The 25748-nt window shown below is 41.6% G+C and overlaps 1 protein-coding gene and 1 pseudogene across 9 annotated transcripts in view; one reads left to right on the plus strand and one right to left on the minus strand.

Annotated features, from left to right (window-relative positions):
• Positions 1-13619, minus strand: part of FKBP5 (FKBP prolyl isomerase 5) — a 117312-nt gene extending 103693 nt beyond the window's left edge. For 2 of the 9 annotated variants that reach the window (XM_054505831.2, XM_064597522.1), the window contains exons 1-4: positions 13482-13596; positions 12682-13114; positions 7169-7241; positions 6615-6720 (exon numbers count right to left, since the gene is read on the minus strand). The gene's annotated coding sequence lies outside the window, so the exon portion shown is untranslated. Of the gene's footprint in view, positions 1-6614; positions 6721-7168; positions 7242-12681; positions 13115-13481 lie in introns of all 9 variants that reach the window. The other 7 variants (XM_045866771.3, XM_045866773.3, XM_045866772.3 and 4 more) reach the window with 5 other exon arrangements.
• Positions 9122-9575, plus strand: LOC123837268 (large ribosomal subunit protein eL30-like; annotated as a pseudogene).
• Positions 13620-25748: the final 12129 nt, after the last annotated feature.

Genomic DNA, 25748 nt, shown 5'->3' on the forward strand with positions numbered 1-25748 from the left:
GGAAAAAAAGAATGCTCATCCAAGAATGTAATCATGGGCTTCTCATTAAGAAGTGAACTACTATCCCATTTTTTCCTGGGGGTAAAATTATTTTTTATCTTGGTTTTTAATAGTAATAGTAGAAAAATTGGGCTCCTGGGTGGCTCAGTCGTTAAGCGTCTGCCTTCGGCTCAGGTCATGACCAGTGTCCTGGGATCGAGCCCGGAATCCGGCTCCCTGCTCCACGGGGGGCCTGCTTCTCCCTCTCCCACTCCCCCTGCTTGTGTTCCCTCTCTCGCTTTGTCTCTCTCTGTCAAATAAATAAAATCTTTAAAAAAAGAAAAATTTATCAGTAGTACTACTGTAATTTCCACCCAGATGGCTGAGAATCACACTAGGCATGACAGTAAAAAACAGCCCTAGTTTAGCTCTAAAAGGTGCAGGCCTGCTCAGTTATTAGCTGTGGATCTTGAACATATGACTTTACTTCCTCTGGACCTCAATGTCCTCAACTGTAAGGCAAGATGGCTGGACTAGAGGTTATTTCCCTCCCTTCCTCTGTCTCCCTGGCTCCTTCCACTTTGTGGCTTTAGTGATTTAGGAACTAGCCTGGGGTTTCTGAGGACAGAGAGAAAAATCTGGAGAAAAGGAATAAAGATAATGTAAACAACTAGAATATGGAGAGAAAAAAAGTCAAAAACTCATGTTTATAAAAAGAAATGGACAAATGGTTCAGGATAGATTCTGAGTTTCACTGTCAAAATTAATTTGAATACAAGTTTCAGTTATACTGAAATCAGAAAAGAAAGTGAGAAATGCCAGAGATACAGACTTAAACATTATCTATAACACACAAGAATGCCTCCCAAATAACCCAAGAAATCCTCCCCAGTACCTACAAAGATCTCATAATACCTGGCTTGATCATTCATAATTCTGCCCCGACATAATCACTATTTTCCCACAGGTTATTCCCCTCAGCCAATCTGGCTTCATCATGTCAAACAAACCTAGAATACCTCCCCTTCATTATCACTCAATGTTCTTTCTGAAATGCATTCTCTCTTCTCTCAGCTTATACTAATAATTTATCATGCACTAACCATGTTTGAAGCACCATTCTCAGTGCTCGGTATGTATCAGCTCATTGAATTCTCTCAACAAACCTAGGAGGGAGGCCAAGTAACTTGCTTAGGATGACACAGCAGCAGAGCTAGGATTCCGACACGGGCAGTCTGGCTCCAAGGAACCTGTCCTCTTAACTTGCTAACTAGTGCCTCAAAGTTCAGATCAAGTTCTGCCACCTTTCTGAAGTTAGCTGCTTAGCAATTATTCCTGCCTCTTGAGTCCTTAAGTAAACCACTCATTTACCACTTACCATTAGTTGTTATTTATCTTTTGTGCACATATTCTATCTTTTCTAAGAACAGGCTTTTGCCTCATTTATTCTGTAACAACACTATTTAGAACCTAAGAGAACCTAGTATCTGAAACATAAAAGTGCTTATTAATGAAACTCTAACGACATTTAGTGTTTACTGGAGACACATAGGAGGCTCTGGGCTAAGTGCCTTCATAGGTACCGCCTCCTTTAATCCTCACAACTGCCCATCCTCAATATTGCAAGTGAGGAAACGAGGCTCAGAGAAGCTATATATGTTGTTCAATATCACACAGCGGTAGTGATGGTCTTAAGAGACTGTACTACACTCGTAATCTGCAGTCTACCACAGAACACCTTGAAGAATCAGTCCTAATGACAAATGAGTTCAACATGTGCCTACTTGGCAGCATGACCCCGCACACTAAGGATTCAGGACCAGAGGTACAGCTGCTGCCCTCAGGAAACTTGTAGCAGAGCAGGACTTCGGGACCAAACCCTCCCATCACTGGCAGAGTCACCATCATCGACTTAAGTATTTTAACTTATATTTTAAATCAAAATATCAGAATAATCCTGGGAAACTCTCTTCCACACCACTCATTCTCCCTTCAGGCTCCCTCACTCCCTTTATGCTTGGACTTCTCTAAGCTTTTGTATTATAGAGTAGAAAGGTTCCGTTAATCCTAACAACCATTAGGATATCTAGAGTTAATTTAGTGATAGCTCAGACTCAAGGGTATATTTGATAAAGTTCATGCCCATAATGAAATATGAGCAGTGAAGAACAGCTAGAAAAAAAGCAGTAGCAAAATGCAGTGAAACGAGGGATATGAAAGTCACACTGTAAAGGAAAGAAAAAGCAGTAAAAGAAAATGGACACAAAGAGAAGGTAGAAAGTAAGAGTCCAGCATAAATTCAGTGGAGAAACGTAGATAAATAACACTAAAATCTAGTCCATTTTAGGAATTCTGACTCCTTTATTCCTTTTCCTAACGTCTAAAGGAAATAAAAAAAAATATAAAACAACTGAAAAATCACTTGCTAGAAACAGTATATAAATTAGAGGAGTTTTTTCCTGAGAAACCATTCATTTTAGAATTTCAAAGCTGCAAAGAAACCTTAAAATACTACCTAATCCAACCCACTCATTTTACAATTAAAATAAGGCTCAGAAGGTTGATTTTAATTTGCCCAAGATCGTATAGCTACTGAATCTCACCCCAATGTCTACTCCTACCAGACTAGGGTTCCTAGAAATGTATTTTACTACTCCATTTTCCACTCTTAATAACTATTAAATTAGTTTCTGCATAAGCATCTCAGAATCCACATATTATTCCTAATTCCCTCAGAAGAAAATAACCAGATATTCTGGATTATGTAAAGCAATACAGAATTTTATTCTTTTATTCCCAAAGTCAGTAATCTCAAATTGGGTCCTGATTCTCACCAGGAGGAGATTCAAACATTTCCCAGAAAGGCAGAAAGAAAAAAGATCTCCGGAAGCTGACCAAAAGCAAGCCAAGTTGATAAACTACAATACATTTGGAAAGGAATCAGACTCAAGACCCCTGGAGGCTGGATGACAGCTAGTGGGAAAAATAATGGATATATCTTTTTTTCCCGTTTCTATTTTATATCCTCTTAACTAACCATAGGCTCCTATCTTTCTGACAAACGTCAATTCCAGGAGCCTGTAAAGAAAAGAAATGAAGAGAGTATCATGTCACTTTCAGCAAAGGTGGCTTTTAGACAGGAACTATCTTGGCCAGGAAATATGGCAAGAGGGATAAGTTTTAAGGTAAACCCATAGACTGGTACGTTTCGCCTTAAAAACAGCAGGAAGTCCTGAAAATGTGTTATATACACATAGAATTTCCTCCACTGCAAAGCACTTCAAGATATTCTGGGCTGGAAGGAACTCATCCTGGGCCATTTCTATGGTCTAATGAAGTTTGCTGCTTACACACTGCCCCTCCTTGATAAACTGTGGGCCCTGCCAGCCACTGTACTCCAGGTTATCTGAGCTGAGTGGTTTTGAAGTCTTATATAGAACCTTAGTTTAAATACAGTGAACACCTAGGCCTTAAAAATGATGTCTTGGCCTATAGAAGGCTGACTGAAGTTTTCTGGAAGGGAAGAAAATGCCTTAGTTTACCTTAGGAACATAGCTTACTTTTCACATATATGAAGTTCATTATAGATTAGGTATAATCTCCTGTTTTAACATGTTAACCAAATTAGAATTATTGTACTGAAAATGAAAAGGACAAAAAGATAAAAAGAATCATTGTAAAGTTAGAAACAAACTGTTTTAGTGACTCAATGAGCTTAGGAAGTAAGAGTAAAAATGACCAACAAGAGGGGCACCTGGGTGGCTCAGTCGTTAAGCATCTGCCTTCGGCTCAGGTCATGATCCCAGGGTCCTGGGATCGAGCCCCGCATCAGGCTCCCTGCTCGGCGGGAAGCCTGCTTCTCCCTCTCCCACTCCCCCTGCTTGTGTTTCCTCTCTCGCTGTGTCTCCCTCTGTCAAATAAATAAATAAAATCTTAAAAAAAAAAAATGACCAACAAGATTAATGAAGTTTTTAACAGCTGAAGAGGAAAACTGGGAAGAGCTTTTCAGCTGGGGGGGGAGGGAAGGGGAGGTGAGGGAAGGGGAGGTGAGGGAAGGGGAGGTGAGGGGGTCCTGGTGTGCAGCTGCTACAGAGATGGTATTTAAACATATTTAGTTTCAAGACATAGGTGAAAATTTGGGCCTCAAGTTTAGACAGAAGATACAGATTTGTGGTCTAGAAAGCAGAGTAATGATTAAGTTTTTAGAGAAAGAGGTGGTTATGGAAAAACATTTAAAACAACAGCATTCCTCGGATAATACACTTTGAAAATAACCTAACCTTCCAGATGAATAATACTTATCATACAGATATGGAATATTTGGACTGCTTTGTTCTAAATGAAAAGCTAAAAAATTAATTTTTTTTCTCAGGCTATGAATTGACAGAAAAAAGCTAAGGATTAAAACAGCTTCATAACTACTATTTGTCCAAAGTCTTCTGAAGTTTCTCTATTTGTAACAAAACTTTTGGAAAAAATGGAGAGAAAAATCTGATGCACCAATACTACTACTATTTTACAATAGTGGTGAGAACTTAAAAGTACATTAACCAAAATGCTGATAATTAATAAATCTGGAGAACAGGTCTATGGAAGTTCATACTAGTCTCCCCAGTTCTGTGTAGCTTAAAACTTCCATAATAAAAAAATCTTTAAAAAGCCTACCTGCGGATATTTTAAAAATTCCTTTTTTTTTTTTTTTGAGAGTGCTTGAGCACAAGTTGGGGGAGGGGCCGGAAAGGGGTGGGGGAGAGAATCCCAAGCAGGCTCCACCCCCAGCGGAGCCCAAGGTGGGGCTCGACCTCATTACCCTGAGATCATGACCTGAGCCAAAAATCAAGTGTCAGATGCTTGACCGACTGAGGCACCTGGGCACCCCAGATATCTTAAAAAATCTATCTGGGGACGCCTGGGTGGCTCAGTCGGTTAAGCATCTGCCTTCAGTTCAGGTCATGATCTCAGGATCCTGGGATCAAGTTCTGCACCAGGCTCCCTGCTCAGCGGGGAGCCTGCTTCTCCCTCTGTCTGCTGCTCCCCCTGCTTGTGCTCTCTCCTTCTCTCTTTCCCTCTCCCTCTGACAAATCAATCAATCAATCAATCAATCTTTAAAAAAAATTCTATCTGTAGTTAAGACTTGACAGCTCATAACAAAATTCTAACAGGCAAAATCTTTTCTTTTTTTTTTAATTATGTTATGTTAATCACCATACATTACATCATTAGTTTTTGATGTAGTGTTCCATGATTCACTGTTTGCGTATAACACCCAGTGCTCCATTCAGTACATGCCCTCTTCAATACCCATCACCAGGCTAACCCATGCCCTCACCCCCCTCCCCTCTAGAACCCTGTTTGTTTCTCAGAGTCCATAGTCTCCCATGGTTCTTCTCCCCCTCCGATTTCCCCTTCATTCTTCCCTTCCTGCTATTCTTTTTTTTTTTTAAACATATAATGTATTATTTGTTTCAGAGGTACAAAATCTTTTCAAATAATGTTTTATTCATTCTCAATAGACCAATGAAATTTAATGTGTATGAAAGGGAGAAAAGATCCTGTGTCATTTTAGAGGAATATAAGTATGTTCATTAAATGGAAAAAAATCCTCTTATCCGTGTTGGTTGACGTTGGACATTTGTTATTTTTCTCTTCAATGAACTTATAATTTTTGTTGAAGAAAATATATAGTCCATATAAACATACGGTTTTGGTTAGTAAAGGCAAAATAAACATTTATCCCCAGTATCAATGATTAATTTGTTGAATGTGCTGATTAGCTGTAGTATTATTTCAAACATCTTACACTCTAGTAAATAATCAAATAAACAACTTTTTTATGGAGATGCAAAAAAAAAGGAAAAAGATTTAAAAACAAAACCAATATCCATAAATTATACCTAACCCTAAAATGCAAAAAAAACCCCATATATTTAAAGTTATATAAACTAATGAGTAGAGGAGGAAAGTTGAATGTTTTTAACAATAATAGTTTAAGCTAGGATTTAAATGGATATAATTTAAATCATATCACTCTACTAGACTATGACAGTACTGCAACTAATAGAGAATAAACTGACTGCTTAGATTTACCACTCACTGATAAACAAGAATAGTATATGTGGTTTACAAGCACATATCTTTCCTCCCTATGATAAATAGCACCACCCAAAAAATGATAACTAGACTTGTTTACCTCTTCTTCATCTGTAAGTTCCAAGACAATAAAAACTATACATGTCTGTGCAAAACATAGCACACTGTAGGTGTGCAACTCTTCTAACAGGAATAATCACCACCTTCAATTCCCAGAAAGCTATTGCTAGCTATCAGTCTCATTCCCTATGTGACGTGGATAGGATAACAAAATCAAGCAGGGTTTCCTTGCTGGCAGTTCTGCCTTGAATCATTTTCAGAATCTTATTTCTTCTAACAAAATATGTCACCAGGAAACTTCAGAGAGAAGCAGCATAAATACATATATGTAAAGACAAAAGAGACTGTCAACAATTCTCTTTTTCTCCATCATTATGGAAATACTGAAGTCTGAATTCAGGTATTTCACTTTTTGCAGATAACAAGATCATTGTCCTCTTCAACAAATTGTTGTAGTTTTCCTCATTAAAGTAAAAATTACATACCGTAAAATGCCCAGATCTTAAGTAGTCAGCTCAGTAAGTTTGAACAAGCGCATACACCAACAACTGGTGAATCTGGATGTTCCTTGTACTAGGTCTTGCAACTTTTCTGTAAGTTAAAAATTTTATGAAAATAAAAAGTTACCCAACCAATGTACACTTGAATTACTATTACCCAAGTCAAGCTACAGAATACTTCTATCTCCCCCAGAAAGTTCCCTTTTGCCCCTTCCAGTCAACCACAACCCTTACCCAGAAACCACTGTCCTGATTTCTATCACCACACCTAAAGTTTTGCCTGTTCTTTTTTTTTTTTTTTAAGATTTTTATTTATTTTTTGACAGAGAGAGACACAGCGAGAGAGGGAACACAAGCTGGCAGAGTGGGAGAGGGAGAAGCAGGCTTCCCACGGAGCAGGGAGCCCGATGTGGGGCTCGATCCCAGGACCCTGGGATCATGACCTGAGCCAAAGGCAGATGCTTAACGACTGAGCCACCTAGGCGCCCCAAGTTTTGCCTGTTCTTATATTTTTCATAAATGGCATCATTTGTACATACTTGTGCCTGGCTTCTCTTGCTCTGAATAACATTTCTGAGATTCATTTATGTTGTGTGAAGCAGCAGTTCATTCCTATTGTGAAAAAAACTGCTATGAACATTTTACATCAATCTTTTTGTGAACGTGTACTTCATTCCCCTTAAAACAGTAAGATTTCATTTAAAAAGGGGAGGGTTCCCACATATAAATAAGCCTGTAAAGTCATATAGTATAGACAGATGGACTGATTGCACATATAGCAAAAATATATAGTTATATAAAATACAAAAAAAATATTTTATCTATGTGTGTGTGTGTGTAAATGAATAGATTCTGAGAAGTTCACCTGGAACTAACAAAGATATTTTTTAAAAACTTATAAAGTTCAGAGTGAAAATAAATCTAAGATGGGAAAGCTGTCCGTTTAATTTTTCTTAATAAGTATTATGTTTTAACCTAAGAATAATTTAAAAGAGAAGCAGATTTCTCTCCATATAAGTTACCCTGTTCTGCTTCAATGAAATACCTTCTTCTCATAACAAATTCCCTCCCCAAACTAGAACTTCAAAACATTAAATGTTACCTCCACTACATAATAATTTTTTATTCCAGGGATAAAACCCAAAATATGTGCTAAAATTACAAGTTTTTATCTTATTGTCTTGCTTTTTAAAAAAGTTAAATAGGGAAATAATCCATTGGCTAATACTTAACATGGGTAAAGACCATTCCATCTTCATTGAGACTATATTCTGAAAAGGACTCAATCTCTAGGATGTTTTCTCCATCCCCAAAAGTAATTTACTGCAGCATTAAGTCTATGACAAACACATCTTGACTTTGAAATTCCACTGTGTAATTTTCAGCTGAAAGTAGAGGAGATTCTTTAATTTCCAGAGGTAGTAACATTAAGAAACATACATACAAATCTGATTTTTGAAGAGATCAATTTGAAATTCCCAACCCTGCTTTTGATAATCAGATGATCCTTTTCAGGGGACTAGAAGTGGCTCTTCATTTAACATCACCTATAAATTGCCAAGATGGAGGCAGAATGATACAAATGGTTCTAGAAATTTACCATTGCTTGCTTTAGGAAGGGTTTGCAACTAGAAAAGGAGGAAACAACCCTCTTCTAAAGGTGCTCTATCTTTGTTCATCTTTTATTCCTCCTCCCCCCAAATGAGCAACTTCAAGAACACACAATTCTAATGTACTATATTTTTAATCTTAAAAAACATTCTTAGCATTTGGATGTTCCCTAACTTTCGCAGATGTGTAATTATTTACTTAACCCATTACTCACTCTGAAAATACATCATTTTTATTTTTCTAATAATTGTACCATTTTCTAAAAGAACAAGAAAACAGCCTCGATTAACTGTTACAAAAACGACACAGCTCTAAACAGCTACAACCCCCAACTTTCATTATCTTTTTCCTGTTTTAGAGAATTACAATCTTCTTATTTTTAAAATGTTTTTCTTCCAGACCAAGAGTAGGAAACAGATACAGCAAATGTGCAGACCCCATACTCCCTCTGGTGGTCCTTCACTCTCATTAACTAGATGTTTTCCAAAAGACTAGAATACTAAATTGAGCATAAAATTAACTTGTTCCATTTAAGGATTATAGTCTTACATGTTTAAGTTTCAGCTGAGTACAGACCAATTCTTTTCATAACAAACTGTGAGATACAAGTTATTTTGAGTACTTGAATTTTAGTGTTTCAAATATTGCTAAAATATCCTTAGTAACCTGTTTTACAGATTAGTTACAGGGTGCATAAGGCCTATAACAGGCTCTTTTGACAGAGAGTCTTTTACTTGGTATGTATCTTTTTTGCAAGTTAAATCACACTTCAGTGGCTACTGTTTTTAAATTAATAGTTACTTTCATACCAACAACCAATCTCCTATGTGTGTAGATTTAATTTTCTTTACACTTTGGGGACATATTATCGGAAGTTAAAAATGTACTATAGATTCTTTCTCCCTCCTTGGCCATCTTGGCAACTGCTCTTTGTTGGGGACTGTCCCGCACCTAAGGCAAGAAGATGGTGGCTGCACAGAAGAAAGTCACTGGAGTCAATTATCTCTAGGCTCCAACTCAATGTAAGTGGACAGTACATGATGGGGTACACGGCCAAGCAAAACTGGTCATCCTAGCCAACAACTGCCTGCCTTGAGGAAATTTGAAATAGAGTACTATGTCACATTGGCCAAAACTGGTGTCCATCACTAAAGTGGCAATAATATTGAACTGGGCACAGCATGTGGAAAATACTACAGAGTATGCACACTGGTTATCACTGATCCAGGCGATTCTGATAGCATTAGGAGCATGCCAGAAAAGACTGGTAAAAAGTAAATCATGCAAAATTTTTCTTTAATAAAACTGGCCAGAGATCATTAAAAAAAAAAAAAATGCACTGTAGAAAATTCAGAAATGTACAACAAACCAAAATCTAATTATTAATCAGCTAGGTTAAAAAGTTCAAATAGTTTCAGGATGCCTGGCTGGCTCTGTCGGTGAGGCATGTGACTCTTGATCTCCAGGTTGTGGGTTCGAGCACCACATTGAGTGTACAGATTACTAAAAAAAAAATAAATTCTTAAAAAAGATTTAAAAAAATAAAAGTTCAGGGGCGCCTGGGTGGCTCAGTTGGTTAGGCGACTGCCTTCGGCTCAGGTCATGATCCTGGAGTCCTGGGATCGAGTCCCGCATCAGGCTCCCTGCTCGGCAGGGAGTCTGCTTCTCCCTCTGACCCTCCTCCCTCTCATGCTCTCTGTCTCTCATTCTCTCTGTCTCAAATAAATAAATAAAATCTTTAAAAAATAAATAAATAAATAAATAAAAGTTCAAATAGTTTCAGCATCATAAAATGTCCATATTTAGTTGTTCAGTATTAAATAATTAGAGAATTTGGTGTGCCAAAATATGTACAATATAGATTTTTTTCTTGGGGTGCCTGGGTGGCTCAGTCAGTTAAGAATCTGCCTTCGGCTCTGGTCATGATCCCAGGGTCCTGGGATTGAGTCCCAGTCCGGCTCCCTGTTCCGTGGGGAGCCTGCTTCTCCCTCTGCCCCTCTCTCTCACGAATAAATAAAATCTTTAAAAATATATATGTACAGATTTTTTTCTTTAGGAATTGTGAAAAATTATAGTAAAGGCCTGTACAGAGATATCCTTGGGTATAACATGCATATTACTATCAAAGCCATATTCATGTCTAAAAGTGTCATCTGATTTATCCTTAAATTAGCTATTTTAATAAATGCCCTTGTTTTTTGTGGCTTTATTCATTCAAAAGTATTTGCCTACCCCCAAACTCAAAAGGAACCACACCTGAGGATAAACGACTTAAACACACAATGTTTACCATGTAGATGTGAGAATTCAACTTATGCTTAATTTTGAAACTGAAATGTGGTTGATAATTTTATGATATGGTCTACCACAAGTTAAAGTGGACAAAAAAACCCAGTAAAATATCTAAAAACAGAATTTGAAAATGGGTTTTTAATTAAAAGACATTTTTAGGGGCGCCTGGGTGGCTCAGATGGTTAAGCGTCTGCCTTCGGCTCAGTGCATGATCCCAGGGCCCTGGGATGGAGCCCCGCATCGGGCTCCTTGCTCAGCGGGAAGCCTGCTTCTCCCTCTCCTTCTACTGCTCCCCCTGCTTGTGCTCTCTCACTCTCTCTGTCAAATAAATAAATAAAATCTTAAAAAAAAAAAAAAAGACATTTTTATAAAGTCCCTAAAATATGCTTTTGTGTAAATAAAACTATGAAATATAAATTTATCATGTGGTATATTTAAACATTACCTTAGGATAAAGATTATAATATTTATTATACATAGTAAATTACACATAGTAGTTAAAACTAATATATTCCTATAGACTTTAAAGAACAATTACTTAACTCATCCAAAACGATGAGGAGCCCCAGACTTACAAGATTCCTTACAACTATTTATACAGAATAAAACCCACTCTACAGGACGAGTCACTGTTCAACCAATCTACCCTGAGCATCAAAAAGACAACTCAGCTTTAATAGCAATAACTTCTTCTATAGCTACAGAAAGAGGATGTTCTTTCTTCTCTAGACTGAGTCATTCTAAGAAACCTTTAAGAAACTAAATAATCCAAAATATGTGTTCTTTTCGAATCCAAGAATAAACAGAAAATTGAAGATTTAATTAGTTGCCTAATCCAGTATTTTAAGTTTTTCATGTTGAACTGATTAAAATTATGTTTTAAAAAAAGAAATTCACCTAAAATTACAACTAAAAAAATTAAAGATTCAGAAAAATATGTTTTGTTAAATGTTGGAAAGACAAAGACCTCATAACATTTAAGCCTGTTGTTTTTAGAGATATAAAACATTTTCTAAAGACCATCTTTGATTTTGTTTTTAAAAATCCCAGTCACAACTAGCCTATTGGTTAAAGGGTTCAGCTTTAAATGGTGTTACTAATTAGCTAGGTAAATAGTAAAATCACAATTCAGTGAAATACTACTAAAGTAGCATAATTAAATCAAAATTATAACTTTGTTCCTAAGAAGTTACACTTCTGTTAAACATAAATCATCCCCAATGGATATAAAAGACACATTAGAAAAAAATTAAGCTAAATCAAGTGTTACAAATAAATTTAAATATGTATAAACTACATTTTAAAAATAGTTGTTATATATTATTTTTAAATGTATTTTTTCTGTAGATGCCCTACATTGGTCAGGGCCATAATTGTAGATTAAGTAGAGGTCAGTTGGGAGAGAGACGAAGAGAAAATGGTAAGTGAAAGTATGACAAATAAAGATTTCCCAAAAAGAATAAAAAATTTTTCAAGTGTATCCTTGAATTTTGATTCAAACACCAAGAGAAACAGCTACTTACTTTAATTCTCTAAAGTAAAAACCCTCGGGGGGGGGGGGCAGAATTCCATAGACTATTAAAAATACTTAACTGAAATATGCCTTAACTTTTCCCTTGTCCACAATCTAACAAAATGGTAAGACAATGAAAATAAACACTCCTGTCTACCCTCAGCGAGGCAAAGAAAGCTCCCATTCAATGCTAAGCCTTATTCCACTGGAAAACATACCCCTGAAAAGTAAATCCAAAACCACGAGCTCAAACTACTTCATGCAGAATTCACTGAATGGCGGCCAAACGCTGTACACGCTGTCCTGAGCCACACTGAAGGATATCTAGAGTTCTGCATTCCCCATTTACTAACTTTGTACCTTACCATGCTTTCGCCACCACTGCAGAAACCGATTTTTTAAAGTAAGACTACAATGTTCCTCCAGGCTCGTCCACGGAAAGAAGGCAATTAATCTACACGCTGACCCCTCAAATTGTTGTTGTTTTTAAATCAGTACTGGATTTGACTCCTATACTGTCGCGAGCACACCTTTTCAGACATCAGTGGAAGGAGTTCTAACGTTCTAGGAGTGAACCGAATAATGAGCCCTAAATCAAGTTTTAACGGGCTTTTCACCTGGCGCGAGAATAATCACCTGTTAGAACGGCGCTGCACTGGCACCCTCCAAGAACGGCCGAGAACCGGGATGCTGTATCCCAGTCACTTGTCCCATGGCGGCAGGTGAAGGCGGAGAACACGCATCCACACCCACCGCCCGGGGAGCGCAAACCGAAAGCGAGGAGCGCAGCAGTGGGACACTCCGTTATCCTCGCCCGCCACCGGCCCCGCCAGGTGTGCGCGGCTCCATCACGCCCGCGGCGTCCCGGCGCACGGCTCACCCCGGCTCACTTCGCCCGCCGCCCGGGCCCCAGAAGGCGAAGTTTCTCTCCCGCCCGCGGCAGCTGCTGCTCACGCGCCGCCCGGCTCTCGGCGGGTCCCGCAGCCTGCTCCGGGCGGTCGCGGTCACAGGCGCCGGGCCTCGGGCGAGTCGGGGACCGCCGACGGGAGCCGGAGCCGGGACCTGTCACCTCGGGCGGGAAACAAAAGCCGGGTGAGCACGAGCGGGCGCGACCGGCCTCGCCTCCGCAAGGGGGAGTGCGGCGGGGGCGGGGAGCGGCTCTCGCGGCCGCCCGAGTCCGCGCCTCCCGTAGGGAGCACCGGCCCCGAGGGCCGGCAGGGCGCACAGGGGCCCCGCAGTTGGGCTAGGGGCATCCAGCGCGCTCGCCTCGAGGCTTCCCCGGCACCGCTCGCCCCGAAGCACCGCTCGGGGGGCTGGGGAACCGTGCGTGAGGGGGCGCCGAAGCAGCGCGGCGGCCCCCGGACCGCAAAGGAGGGAATTCGGTTCCCGGGGCGCCGCGGCCGCCCGCCCCATCCCTGCGGCCATGGCGCCGGTACCTGTCGCCGTGGTTGCTCCTCGGCCCCGTCTCTCTCTGCCTCACCCGCGCGCCACTCAGCCCCCAGCCCGCCCAGCAGGCCGTCCGCGCGCTGGACGCCGCCGCCCGAGACTGGCAGCGCCCGCGAACCGGCCCGAATCCCCCGGGCAGCGCCCGGCGCGGTCCCGCCCCCGCCGGCCGCAGGACCCGCCTTCCATAGGGCCCCGGGGCTGTCAGTCCGCCCCCAAAAGGCGCGCGGGCTGTCTCTCCGCCTGTCCGGATTGGTGGCCGCGCGCCGTCCATGCAAATGAGACCCCGCCCCCGCCCATTTGCACCTCCGCCTTAGTGTAAACTCCGCCTCTCCACGCCAGCCCACGTGTCTGGCCCTTGGCCTTTGTGGGGCCGGAGGGAAGGGATGGAGGAAACTGACCGACGCCCCCTCACACCATCTCTCACCTCCAGAGAAACTCATGCCTAAACAAGCTAGTTGATTTCACATCTGAATCGTATCTCTGAAAACTCTGCCCTCCGGTCTGTTTACCCAGCCGTCAGAGGATGGAGTAGGGTAGGCCCGACTGTTTGTGTCAGGTAAGCAGACTAGGTTAGCGCCAGGAAGTCAAAAATGCCCAGTTGAGCCTGGGGAAATCCCATCTTTTTTTTTTTTTAAGATTTTATTTATTTATTTGAGACAGAGAGAATGAGAGACAGCATGAGAGGGAGGAGGGTCAGAGGGAGAAGCAGACTCCCTGCCGAGCAGGGAGCCTGATGCGGGACTCGATCCAGGGACTCCAGGATCATGACCTAAGCCGAAGGCAGTCGCTTAACCAACTGAGCCACCCAGGCGCCCCGGGAAATCCCATCTTGAGAATGAATTTAAAGATTTATTTATTTGACAGAGAGAGACACAGCGAGAGAGGGAACACAAGCAGGGGGAGTGGGAGGGGGAGAAGCAGGCTCCCCACTGAGCAGGGAGCCCAACACGGGGCTCGATCCCAGGACCCTGAGATCATGACCTGAGCCGAAGGCAGATGCTTAACGACTGAGCCACCTAGGCACCCCTTGAGAATGAATTTAGCACGTAGCATTTCCCATGGACACTAAGTGACTGTGAAGACCGTGCTTGGCCATGACTTTCTGCCTTTCAAGCATGAGATAGGAGGCAACTGAAACGCCAAAGGGCCTTAAAAAAATGTTTGTGTTTTCTGATCCCCCTTTCCCACCCCACCCCTGTCATCCGCAAAGGGTAGACCTGCTGAGCAAACTCCGATTCAGGAGTGGCCAAACTCCTCCAGCCAGAAGGCTGGCTGCCCCTGAGTAGTTCCTCATAGAGATTCAGGAGAGGGACTTGAGCAGGCTGCACCTAGGCTTTAGGGGATAACTAACTCAATCCCCTCACTTTTGAGGAAACAAACCTAAAGTCCCATAGGTATGGAACTTAATAGTCACCTTTGGAAACCTGATGTCTCATAACCAGATCAGAAACCACATCTCTTATCTCCAAATCTGCTTTCTGCCTTATGTCATGTTGGTCATTTAGGTATTTATGAAGAGCCTCTTCAACAAATCATCATCCCCACCTTCAGGAGGTAGTGCCTGCAGAAAGGACAAATAGAACCAACACTGAAACCTCCTCAAGGGCAAGGGCCCTGACTTAATGCCAAAAGTTTCCCTTTTTACCAGATGGCACTGCAACAATTTATCCATACATTAATTCAACAACACATTGGTAATTAAATCCAAACCCAACCTTTTATCCTTCAATGATTTGTTCTAAAAGTTTCCAACACCAATTGACTAAGAATCTACTAATAGGGGCGCCTGGGTGGCTCGGTTAAGTGTGGGACTCTTGGTTTTGGTTCAGGTCATGATCTCAGGGTTGTGAGATTGAGCCCCCTCTCAGGCTCTGGGCTCAGCACAGAGTCTGCTTGTTCCTCTCCTCCTCCTCCTCCTCCTCCTGCTCATGCGCATGCACTCTCTCAAATAATTTTAAAAAAAAATCTAATAGCAAGAACTGTGTGCAGAGTAAACGTAGGTGAGAAGACACTGTCCCAGCCCTTGACGGCTTTAGCCAAGGAGATAGTAACATCCACATTACCTGTCAGTACCACTTGGGATACAGTGGACAGCTCCAAGGAAGGAACAATTGGCTCTTCCTGGGAAAGACAGGAAAGGCATCATTGAAGAGGTGACACTAGAGCTGAGTCCTAAAAGATGGAGTCTTCAAAGATGGTGTTTGCCAGATGGAGGGATGTGGAAGAGGAAGGAAGGGGATTCCCAGACTGCAGAGGATGGCGTGAGCAAAAAGCACACAGACCTGGAAAAGCCTGGTAATTGAGGGAACAGCGAGGAGCAATATGGGCAAATCTGCAGGGCTGTGTGGTCATGTCACATGCTCTGGGACCAGGCTCTTCCAGGAGGAAGACAGAAAGGTCCTGGAGGCTGCCAGGCTGTGTTGTAACACACCGCAGCAAACAACAACAGGCCCTGTAGATACAGCTGCAGGCTTTTTTTTTCTAGGCCAGAGTCTGTGGGGAACAGTCAGTTCCACAGTTCTGATGGCAGCCTGGCTGGCCCCACCCACTCTCTCAGAAAACCACTCCGGTCACTGCACTTGCCCTCCTTGGCATTTGGAAACACGTGTGCTTGCAATTTCCCCAAACACTGCTGCCCTTCAGAACTCAAAGATAACGTGGGCTATGGCTGCAGACACCTGGGTGTGGGACGGACAGCCCTTTCCTAATGCACAGAGCGGTTCTTTGCAGGGCCTGTTACCAAGGCTGGCTTCAGGGGGGTGTGACCTGAGCTTGGTTTCATGCTCTGCTGTCACTGTCTTGAAATTCTTAATAATTTTTCAGGATTGCATTTTCATTTTGCGCTGGGACCTGCAAATTTTGTAGCCAGTCCTACCTGTCACTGTTAGTGCCCCTGGGAATGTTGTGATCCTGCTCAAACCATATCTCATTTTTAAAGGACTTAGCGTTCACTAGGTTTATTCACGTGCGCTGTATCACTTGATTCTCACAATGACAATGTGGGGTAGGCCTGTAGTCCTATTTATTAGCCGAGAAAACTGAAGTTTGGCAACCTTCTACAGGTAGCACACCAGGGAGTGGCAAAGCTTATATTTGAACTCAGCCCACACAAGCCCTATTCCATCAGCTATGGAGCTACCTTTATGCTCGTTTCAGAATCCTTTCAAAGGCAGATTTGTACAGGAAGGATATACTAGGGGTTGTAAGCTCTACACCCAACATGGGGCTTGAACTTATGACCCTGTGATCAAGAGTCATATGCTCTAGGGACTGAGCCAGCCAGACACCCCAAGGATGCACTGTTTTAAGAGTCAGAACACATAGTGGAGTGAATATATGTCATTTCATGGCTGCTTATCACATCTGCATAATTTTTCATTAATTTTAAAAGAAATTCAGCCATTGTATGTTCACTGTTTCTGTACTTCTTTCCTTCTGAGCCCCCGGTTGAAATACCTATTAGACCTTCTCACTACATCCCTTTCTTTTATTTATTTTTTCTATCTTTTGTCCTTCAATGCCTTGTTCTAAAAGTTTCTTGTGACTGTTTTTCACTTCACTAATTCTGTCTTCAGCTTTTTAAAAAATTCTCTTGGGGCGCCTGACATAAAATTCTTGATCTCAGGATCATGAGTTCAAGCCCCACATTGAGCGTGGAGTCTACTTTAAAAAAAAAAAAAAATTCTCGGGGCACCTGGGTGGCTCAGTCATTAAGGATCTGCCTTCGGCTCAGGTCAAGATCCCAGGGTCCTGGGATGGAGCCCCTCATCGGACTTCCTGCTCAGCAAGGAGCCTGCTTCTCCCTCTCCCATTCCCCGTTTGTGTTCCCTCTCTCACTGTCTCTCTCTCTGTCAAATAAATAAATAAAATCTTAAAAAATAAATTAATTAAAATTAAAATAAAAAAAATTCTCCTTTTAACCCCATCCATCAAGCTCTTAATTTGCTTTTTGGTTTGGTTTTTTTTTTTTTAGTTCTAAAATTTCTATTTGAGTCTTTCAGATCTGCTATGTCACTTCTTATATCTCTTTGTGACTTGCTATAATTTTCAAGTCTCAGCTTTCCTCTCCTTAAAAAGAGAAAGTGTAGTTGTTTTATGGCTTGTATCTGTTAATTTCAATCTAGAGACCCTGTGGGTCTGCTTCAATTGTCAGTTTTTACTACTGGTTCTTCCTCATGTTGTTTTATCTCCTCATGTACCTGGTTATATTTTGGACATTGTATTTGAAAAATCATTTGAGGCCACAATAACAATATCTTCCTCCCAAAAGGATTTCCATTGTTTCTGCAAGCATTTGGGGACACTAGCAAGCTAGTGTCAGTTTCAGGGCTTTTGATTTTTCCCAGATGACCTGAAGCTGGACAACAGTCTGTGGGAGGGTTTGTCTATTTATGGTTCCTCCTTACCCAATGTTGCAGTTCTTTTAGGTTCTAGTCAAAAGACTGGGAGTTGTTTTAGTTATACATTGTTTCACAGCAAACTCTCCCAAAATTTAGCAGTTTAAAACAGATGTCAGTGGACTTTTTCTTAAAGGGCCAGATGGTAAATATTTTAGATTTGCAGGCCATATGGTCTCTGTTACAACTACTCAACTCTGTCATTATAGTTCAAATTAGCCATAGACCATACATGAATGAATGGAATGTCTGTGTTCCAATAAAACTTTATTTACAAAGCCAGGCAGCCATTCCCAAGCTGATAAAAAGCATTGGTGAAAAACCCACAACTAATACCATGCTTAATGGTGAAAGACTAGATAATCCTCTCCAAGAAAAAGACAAGGAACAAGACACGGATGTCTACTCTTGCTACTTCTATTTAATATTGTATTGGGGGTTTTAGCCAGATGATTAAGCAATAAATACAAAGTAAAAGGCATCCAGATTGGAAAGGAAGAAATAAAACTACTACATCTACTCACAGATGACATGATCTTGTGTATAGAAAATACTAAAGAGGGGTGCCTGGATGGCTCAGTCCGTTAAGTGTCCGACTCTTGATTTCAGCTCAGGTCATGGTCTCAAGGTCCTGAGATAGAGCTCTGTGTTGGGCTCTGTGCTCAGCGGGGAGTCTGCTTCTCTCCCTCTCCCCCTCCCCTAGCTCACACTCTCACACTCGTTCTCTCTCTCTCAAATAAATAAATAAATAAATAATCTTTTTTTAAAAGAAAAAATAAAGACAAAAAAAAAAAAGAAAATACTAAGGAATCCACTTAAAAACTGTTAGAACTAATAAGTGAATTCAGGGGCACCTGGCTGGCTCAGTCAGTAGAATATGTGACTCTTGATCTTGGGGTTGTGAGTTTGAGCCCCACATTGGGTGTAGAGCTTACTTAAAAAAATAATAAGTGAATTCAGCAAGTTTTTAGGAAACAAGATCAGTAATAAAAATCAATTATATTTCTATACACTTCCAGTGAACAATGCAAAAATGAAATTAAGAAAAAATTTCACTTATAATAGCATAAAAAAGAATACAACACTGGGGCGCCTGGCTGGCTCAGTCCTGGTAGAGCATGCGACTCTTGATCTTGGGGTCATTAGTTCCAGCCCCATGTTGGTTATAGAGATTACTTAAAAATAAAATCTTGGGGAGTCTGGGTGGCTCAGTTGGTTGGGCGTCTGCCTTTGGCTCAGGTCATGAACTCGGGGCCCTGGGATTGAGCCCCACATTGGGGGCCCTGCTCAGCGGGGAGCCTGCTTCTCCCTCTCCCTCTACCCCTCCCCCTGCTAGTGCTCTCTCTCTCTCTCTCTCTCTCAAATAGATAAAATTTTAAAAAATTTAAAATAAATAAATTAATTAATAAAATCTTAAATAGTAATAATAAAATACTTAAGAATAAATTTAACAAAAGAAGTGCCAAAATTATACTCTGAAAGCTACAAAACATTGTTGAAAGAAATTAAAGAAGACCTGTATAATCAGAAAGACATTCTATGTCCATGCATCAAAAGATTTAACATTGTTAAGATGGGAATACTTCCTAAATTATCTACAAATTCAATGCAATCCCATCAGAGTCCCATCTGACTTCTTTATAGAAATCAACAAGTTGATTCTAAAATTCATACAGAAATACAAGGGACCCAGAATAGCCAAAACAGTATTTAAACAGAAAAATGGGGTGCCTGGGTGGCTCAATCAGTTGAGTGTCCAACTCTTGATTTCGGTTCCAGTTGTGATCTCGGGGTTGTGGGATCGAGCCCTGAGCCAGGCTCCCCCACTCAGTGGGGAGTCTGCTTCTCTCTCCCTCTCCCCATGTCCCTCCACCCACATCCTTTCTCTCTCTCTCTCATAAATAGATAAATATTTTTTAAAAAAGAAAAAGAGGGGCGCCTGGGTGGCTCAGTCGTTGAGCGTCTGCCTTCGGCTCAGGTCATGATCCCAGGGTCCTGGGATCGAGCCCCGCATCGGGCTCCTTGCTCAGCGGGGAAGCCTGCTTTTCCCTCTCCCACTCCTCCTGCTTGTATTCCCTCTCTCACTGTGTCTCTCTCTGTCAAATAAATAAATAAAATCTTTAAAAAAAAAAAAAAAAGAAAAAGAAAAACAAGGGGTCCTTGGTTGGTTCAGTCAGTAGAGCATGTAACTCTTGTTTTCAGGGTTTGGAGTTTGAGCCCCATGTTGGGTATAGAGATTATTTTAAAATAAAATCTTTAAAAATAAATACATAATAAACAAACAAATAAATAAAAAGAAGAACAAGGAGCACCTAGCTGGTTCAGTCGGTAGGGCATGTGACTCTTGATCTTGGGGTTGTAAGTTCAAGCCCCGCATGATCTTGGGGTTGTAAGTTCAAGCCCCGCATTGGGTGTGGAGCTTACTTAAAAAAAAATAAGTAAATAGAAAAATAAGAAGGACTCACATTTCCTGATTTCAAAATGTATTACAAAGCAACAGTAACTAATACTTGGTACTGGTACAAGGATAGACATTTAGATCAATGAAAGAGAATTGAGAGTCCAGAAATAAACCCACACATCTGTGGTCAACTGATTTTCAACAAGGGTACTAAGCATTGGTGAGCAGGTGGAGAAATTGGAAGCCTTGTGCATTGCCAGTGGGAATGTAAAATAATACAAGTTCTATGGAAAATAGCTTGGCACTTCCTAAAATGTTAAACATCTAATTAGCATATGACCCAGCAATTTGACTCCTAGATATATACCCAAAAGAACTGAAAACAGGGACTCAAACAGATACTTGTACACCAATATATATATTACCATCATTCATAATAGCCAAAAGGTCTAGCAACTGATGGTCAAAACCACCCAAATGTCTGTCAACTGATGAACAGATAAACAAAAATGTGGTACATCCATACAATGGAATATTATTTAGCCATTAAAAATGGCTTCTGGTTAAAGATACGATATAGATGATCCTCAAAGACGTTACACTAAGTTAAGAAAGCTAATCACAAAAGACTACGTATGAAATGATTCCATTCATATAAGATGTCCAGAACAGAGAAGACAGAAGACTGGAAGTAGACTGGTGACTGCTAAGGACTGGGAGTGTAGGGGAAGGAAGGATAGGAAGATCATAGGGAGAGGGTACAGGGTTTCTTTTTGAGGTGATAAAAATGTTCTAAGGTTGTGTGATAGTTGCATATATCTGTGAATGTACTAAAGACCACTGAGTTGCATACTTAAAATGGGTAAATTGGGGGTGCCTGGGTGGCTCAGTCAGTTAAGCATCTGCCTTGAGCTCAGGTCATGACCCCAGGGTCCTGGGATTGAGCCCCACATCAGGCTCCCTGCTTAGTGGGAAGTCTGCTTCTCCTCTCTCTGTCCCTCCCCCCTGCTTGTGCATTCTCTCGCTCGCTCTCTCTCTCTCAAATAAATAGAATCTTTTTTTTTTTAAAAATGGGTAAATTATATGGTATGTGAATTAATTGTATTTCAATAAAGCTGTTTAAAAAAAGAAAGAAAGAAAGAAAAGGCAGCCATCTATGGGCCATAGTTTGCTTACTCCTGACTTAAAACGATAACTATTCTAGGGGCACCTGGGTGGCTCAGTCAGTTAAGCAACTGACTCTTGGTTTCAGCTCAGGTCATGATCTCAGGGTCATGAGATCAAGCCCCACATCAGGCTCTGTGCTTAGTGCAGTCTGCTTGGGACTCGCTCTCCCTCTCCCCTTGCCCCTCCCCCCTCAAATAAATATTTTTTAAAATTAAAATTAAAATTGGGGTGCCTGGGTGGCTCAGTCATTAAGTGTCTGCCTTCAGCTCAGATCATAATCCCAGGGTCCTGGGATCGAGCCCCACATCAGGCTCCCTGCTCCACGGGAAGCCTGCTTCTCCTTCTCCCACTCCCCCTGCTTGTGTTCCTTCTCTCGCTGTGTCTCTCTCTGTCAAATAAATAAATAAAATCTTTTTAAAAAAATAAAAATAAATAAAATTAAAATTAAAAAAAAATTTTTTAAACTATTTAGTTGCTCATGATTCTGCAGTTTGGAGCAGGGACAACTGGTCTCTGTGTGGCATCAGTTGGGGCAGCTTGAGCAGTCCTGAATGATCTACTTCCAAGATCGCCTTACTCACATGGGAGGGCAAGTGGGACCTCAGCTGGGATGTTGGCGAGGGTCCTGGGTTCTTCTCCACATGGTCTCTCCATTAGGCTAGGTTGGGTTTGTCACAGTATGGTTGTCTCAAGATAACGACTTTTACATAGTGACTGGTTTCCTCTAAAGGGCAAATGTGGAAGCTGCCAGGCCTTCTAAAGGTTTAGATTTGGAACCAACAGTGTCATTTGCACCATGTTATGTTAGTGAAAGCAGGTCACAGGCCAGTCCAAATTCAAGGGGAAGGAACTAATAATGATGTGAGTACAGATACATGGTTTACTGGGGGCTACCAAATATCAACCTATCAGTCTTCCCTCTGTCCCCTAATGTTTCATTTTCTCCCCTATTCAAAATATTCTCACCACCCTTTAATCCCCCAAAATCTCACCCCATTGCTCTACCAGGATTGGGTTCGAGGTCCACAATTTCATCATCTAAATCAAGTCTAGGTTTGAATGAGATTTCTTAAGTGATTCTCCTCTGGACCTGACAACCTTTGAACTAAAGAGACAAGTGACCTGCTCACCCCAGGAAATGGTGAGGCAGAGAAAGGAAAATCCTAAAATACATTCCTATTCAAAAAGGAGGAACTGGCAGACACGTAGCAGCCACAAGCCCATAGCAATTCTGAAATCCAGCTGGCTACACATCACCAATTCCTTAGTTAGCTCCCATTTCTTATGGTAGTTGGACTTATTACATGGCAACTGGCTTCCCTCAGAGTCAAAATATGGAAGCCGCCTTCTTAAGGCTTCAACCAGACCAGGTACAACATTGCTTCCGTCACATTCTATTGGGTAAAATGGGTCATGGAGCCAGCCCAGGGTCAAGGGGAGTACACGGAGCGTGAATACCCATAGCCATGGTTCACTGCGGATTATCAAAGTAATAGTCTACCATGGGGTAGTTTATCAGAGTCTCCAACCTTGGTAAGCCCTGCATCCCAATTTTGTACCCCTAATCCTAATAAGCTTTCGAAAGCACAGCTCAACCTCTCTGATGACTCAAATTGGCAAACACCTGTGGACAAAAGCAGCCCCAAGTGCTGGACTCACTTCTCTGCTTGGGTTGCCAGCTTTAATAAATAAAAATACAGGAGGGCGCCTGGGTGGCTCAGTTGGTTAAGCGACTGCCTTCGGCCCAGGTCATGATCCTGGAGTCCTGGGATCGAGTCCCACATCAGGCTCCCTGCTCAGCGGGGAGTCTGCTTCTCCCTCTGACCCTCCTCCCTCTCATGCTCTCTGTCTCTCATTCTCGCTCTCGCAAATAAATAAAAAAAATTTTTAAATAAATAAATAAATAAAAACACAGGACATCCAGTTAAATTTGAATTTCAAATAAAATAAACCATTTTTTAGTATGAGTATTTCACAAGTATGGCATGGGCACACTTATGCTAAAAAATAATTTGTTGTTGGGGCGCCTGGGTGGCTCAGTCGTTAAGCAGCTGCCTTCGGCTCAGGTCGTGATCCCAGGACCTTGGGATCGAGCCCCACATCGGGCTCCCAGCTCCGCGGGTAAGCCTGCTTCTCCCTCTCCTACTTTGTGTTCCCTCTCTCGCTATGTCTCTGTCAAATAAATAAATAAAATCTTAAAAAAATAATAATAATTTGTTGTTTATCTGAAATTCAAATTTGACTGGGATACACACTAAAGAAAAATATTTGTTGGTTATCTGAAATTCAAATATAACTGGAAGTCCTGTATTTTATCTGGCAACTCTGATCTCTCTGCATTCCTATCTTTTCATGTATCTTGGTTCAGTAATTCCTCACTATCTTGTTAGATTTTTGATGCTTTTAAGATTTAAAAATATTTTGGGATGCCTGGGTGGCTCAGTCGGCTAAGTGTCTGCCTTTGGCTCGGGTCATGATCCCAGAGTCCTGGGATCGAGTCCCACGTCGGGCTCCCTGCTCGGCAGGGAGTCTGCTTCTCCCTCTGACCCTCCTCCCTCTCATGCTCTCTGTCTCTCATTCTCTCTCTCCCAATAAATAAATAAAATCTTAAAAAAAAAAAAAAAAGAGGGGCGCCTGGGTGGCTCAGTCGTTAAGTGTCTGCCTTTGGCTCAGGTCATGGTCCCAGGGTCCTGGGATTGAGTCCCGCATCGGGCTCCTTGCTCAGTGGGGAGCCTGCTTCTCCCTCTGCCTGCCAGTGCTTGTGCTCTCTCTCTCTCTTCCTCTCTGACAAAAAAAAAAAAAAAAAAAGATTTAAAAAATATTTTATGATTTCAAAATCTAGCATAGGCAGTTGTCTTTGACAGAAGGATTGGTCCATATTCTAAGTGGCTTTTATCTATTTGGGAGAATTCCCTCTTATGAGTTTTGTCCTCAACCTGAAAGTCAGAACTCAAATTCCCAGCCTCCCTGGCAACTAGAAATGGACATGTAACCTAACTCTACCAATCACACACCCAAGGGAGACTTCAATTTGGAAGTGCAGAACATGATGCTTGCTGAAGGGCTCCCACTTTTTGTTGGACAGCTGGCTATAAAAAATTCAATTTTTAAAAATGAGGCAAATCTATGTATGCTACAGAAGAGATTGTTGGTCATCCCCCAATATCCATTCTCCTCAGGGTGCCTGGGTGGCTCAGTTGGTTAAGCCTCTGCCTTTGGCTCAGGTCATGATCTCAGGGTCCTGGGATCAAGCCCTGCATTGGGTTCCCTGCTCAGTGGGGACTCTGCTAATCCCTCTCTTTCTGCCCCTCCCACCAGCTCATGCTCTCTCTCGCTCTCTCTTAAATAAACAAAATCTTTAAAAAAAAAATATCTATTCCCCTCATCTCCTGATTTTCAAATGGTACATGGCTACCTGGAATAAAGAATGTTTCCCAGGGGCACCTGGCTGGCTCAGTTGGTGGAGTTTCTGAGTCTTGATCTCAGGGTCATGAGTTCAAGCCCAACATTGGGCATGGAGCCTACTTAAAAGAAAAAAAAATGTTTCCAAGCCTCCCTTAAAGCTAGATGTGTCCCTATGTTCCAGCCAATGAGAGCTGAACAGAAATGTCATAGGAAGTATCCCTAATGGGAGGAAGTATGTCCCTCTCTTTCCTTTTCTCTTTCTGCTGGCTAGATGCAGACGTAATGGGTGGAGCTCAGACAGCCATTTTGGACCACAAAGTAGAGCCCCATGCTGAGGATGTCACAGCAAAAGGCAGAAGGAATCTGATCATTGCCAGGTCCTAGTGTTGCCTGGATACTTACTTCTAGATTTTATTAATGAGAGATAATTCAATGTCTAATCTTATAAGGCACTGATACTTTCAATTTTCTGTCACTCACAGCTGAATATAGTCTTAAATGATACACCTATTGATGTGGAATGATTTCTAAGATAAACTGTTAAGTGAAAAAAGCAAGGTGCAGAGCAATGTATGCAGTATGGTGCTATTTTGGGGAAAAATGCAAATAGATATACCTAGTTTGTATATGAGCAGCCTTTTCCGGAAGGATATACTGTTTGAATTTTCTCTATGTGCAAATATTACTTATTCAAAAGCTAACTTTAAAAAAAATTAAAAATCTAGGGGCGCCTGGGTGGCTCATTTGTTAAGTGTCTGCCTTCGGCTCAGGTCAGCGATCCCAGGGTCCTGGGATCCAGCCCCGCATCGGGCTCACTGCTCAGCTGGAAGTCTGCTTCTCCCTCTCCCATTCCCCCTGCTTGTGTTCCCTCTCTCGCTGTGTCTCTC

This window comes from Mirounga angustirostris, unplaced genomic scaffold (assembly GCF_029215605.1).
Source record: "Mirounga angustirostris isolate CCGP_5_RB_7025 unplaced genomic scaffold, mMirAng1.0.hap1 SCAF_8, whole genome shotgun sequence".
In the NCBI taxonomy this organism is placed as follows: domain Eukaryota; kingdom Metazoa; phylum Chordata; class Mammalia; order Carnivora; family Phocidae; genus Mirounga; species Mirounga angustirostris.